A 2,988-nucleotide genomic window follows, 5' to 3' on the forward strand; every position below is an offset into this window, starting at 1 on the left:
AAAAACTGGTTTTGCTTATGAGAGGCCTTGCAACAGGGTTTGTCAGCCTGGCTTTGCCTCATACCTCTCCTCCTTCTGCTTGCTGGCCGTGGCGCCTCCTGGCTCTGCCACGGTGGAGAGCACAGCAGGGGTCTTTCAGGAGGCACATCTGTCTGGCGTGGCACGGCCACCTCTCTTCCGTGGTCAGCAGGCCCTTCTGAGTGCAGCTCTGGAAAGCAAAAGCATGAGGAATGATGCGCGTTGGGGTCAGCTGAGCTTTCAAAGTCATGACTACAGCGGATGATTCAGTAGGGCAAACTAGATCCAAAGAATGTGCCGGCACATGGCTTCTGTGCAGTAAGAAAGGGAAAAACTATACCGCTACAAAAAATGGACATTGGTTGTCCCCGTCAGTCCTCTGATGCCATGTGCTCTGCAACCCCTGTGCCCTCCTTGGGAAGGATTCCTAAGCCACTATGTCACGCAGAAGTCGTCAGACCACTAGGTCTCACCGTGAAGAAGAACAAACGGTTCTTGGTTGAGTCTGTGGTGACAAGGCAAATGCAGTAGAAGGACACTGACAGCCCATCTGCTAACCGTCTCTGTTGAAAAGGTGTGTGTCTCTTCATCACCTGATCTTCCTGAGAGGAAAAGGCAGAAAAGGGAAAACACAATCGATTGGGTCAGGACAACCATGTTCTGTTCCTACCCCTGCCAGAAAAGCCCTTGAGGAAGGAAACAGCACATCTGAAACGCGTCTGCTTGATTGGAATTGTACCCGCCTCCTACAGCAGAGCCAAGAAACCTTCCTCAGAAAATCACAGAATCATAAAAGAAGGGTTATCCAGTACACAAGATGATCTGCACTTGTCAGTGGGAAGGGCACGAGACCAAAACTTCCCCACCAGACCAGGTCAAATGGTATCTCGGCGGAGAAAAGCCTCTGTGCGGCTGGGCAGCAGGGCAGCAGGCTCAGCGGGGCCCGAGCTGCGGGAATGTTCACAAACCTCAGGCGACGTCTGATGAGCCTCTGGAAAGAGCAAAGAAAGCAGCCCTAGCTTGTTTCCCCGAGCGTGCACTGAAACCTGAGGAAAGGTCACTGAACCTCCGGAAAAAGGTCACCCTCCTTAGCCTAGTTTGTTAGTGCTAAAAGCAGCGAATTCAAGGGTGTTCTAATGGCAAGGGTTAGAGAACCTTAACCCGAGGTGATGTTCCCAACTGCATCTGGAATGAAGTGTCGTAGGGGTGCTTGGATCCATGAGGTTTTGGGGTTAGGTGAAATTAAACCCCCTTGTCTCGTCGCACTCGGTGGGTTGCGAGGGAGGTGAATCTTTTCATCCCCCAAAGGCATGAGTCCCGCTCAGCGGAGCTGCCAATGCAATGAGCCACAGGAATGACTCAGAGGAACAATATAACGGAGTTTTATTAACAATCTACGGGCTAGGTGTCAACAAGTGGCAACTGTGCGGATAACGGGTAAAACACTTGCCATAAGCAGCGACTAGGACAACCGACAACTAGGCAAATTGGCCTGGCAAAGGCAACAACCGGTTTTATAAGGCATGAATTTCTTAAGAGGAAAGGAGAAGAAGAAAAGAAGGACAGAAGGAAAAGAAGGAGAGGAGAGGAGAGGCTAGGATAGGTATCACTACCCTTGGATGCTGCGATGTCGTCACAGGGATGGCTCCTTAGTCCGCAGGTCTTGGTCCACAGGTGGTGGGTCGACCCCGGTGTGGCGTGCATGCTCACCTTTCTACTGTTCTGCCCCTCAGGGACCACCAGATGAGCTTTGCACCTGCGCAGTCCATTGTTCTAGAAGGTTCAGGGGTTCTGTCTGCGCAGTCTGTCTCCACAGAGTTCTGGAATTGGGCTGGGGGGAGCTCCTCCTCCGTCCAAGGTATATGGCGCACGCCCAAAGCAGCCGCTGGAAAGTTACCAGAGGAGGTAGGGGGAAGCAATCCACCGCTGTAAAAAATATAGAAGCTTAGCTAGAAGAAAACTTATGTGAACTAGAAAGCTGCTTAAGGCCTAGAACTGTTTCAAAGCCTATAATCGTGGGAAAGGGGTTTCTAATCAAGGTAATAATAGGTAATGAAGCTAACTGACCATGGCAACGTACAATGCTGCTACGTTCCTTGTACAGTCCCTACCCAACCGGACAACAGGCCCGGGGATATCAATCTTATCAAGAAGGTTGTTATGGAGAGGTGTATCCCCAGCGAGCGTACTGCGTATGCCTGCAAGAAGAGGGTCATTCAGCGAACACGGGTGCGAGACCACTGACGACCACCAGAGACCCCTGAGGACCACCAACTCAAATCACTGAGCATGCGTGACGGGGAGGAGAAGATAGAAATGGATTCTAAGAAAGGATTATCATAGGACTGCCTGTTCTTGGAAAAATAATGAATATGTATATTTTGAGTCTAGATAACCTGTGTGTTGGTAATCCCTGTATGCACGTTTGGTGGAGCTGTTTCCCCCGTGCATCCAGCGCTGCAATAAAGCAAACCTAGGGTAACTCGCGTCTGGTAGATTTCTTTTACAACCGCCTCACCTCCGCAGTGCCCGCACCGCCCCCCCCTTCCCCTCCCCCCAAAAAAAAACCAACCATGAGTTCTTTGAGACAAAACAGGGGATTTGTGGCTTTCCAACAGTCTCTGACACCCCTTCAGCATCCTACCTGTCTGCACATCAGCACGCTCCCTGCCATCCTCGGGCTCAGGTGCTTTCGGCTGCAGCTGCCTCTGTGCTCACTGTTTGGCCACCACTCTTCTGTGGATTTCTCTCTGCCTTTGAGTCTGAGGACAACAACGTGGCATCCTCTGGGCTGCGGGAGGGGAAAAAAAATCCAGGTTGCTTCCTGTACGTGACTGCTACTTAGGCTACAGGCCGGCCAGATTTGTACAGAGAGCTTTAAACTAGATTTAGTGGGGGATGAGGAGGAGGGAAAGGAAGAAGAGGAGGAGGAGGAGCAAAATATGATGAGGAAGACCAGGAGAAGAATAA

The sequence above is a fragment of the Grus americana genome, assembly GCF_028858705.1.
Source record: "Grus americana isolate bGruAme1 chromosome 26 unlocalized genomic scaffold, bGruAme1.mat SUPER_26_unloc_2, whole genome shotgun sequence".
In the NCBI taxonomy this organism is placed as follows: Eukaryota; Metazoa; Chordata; class Aves; order Gruiformes; family Gruidae; genus Grus; species Grus americana.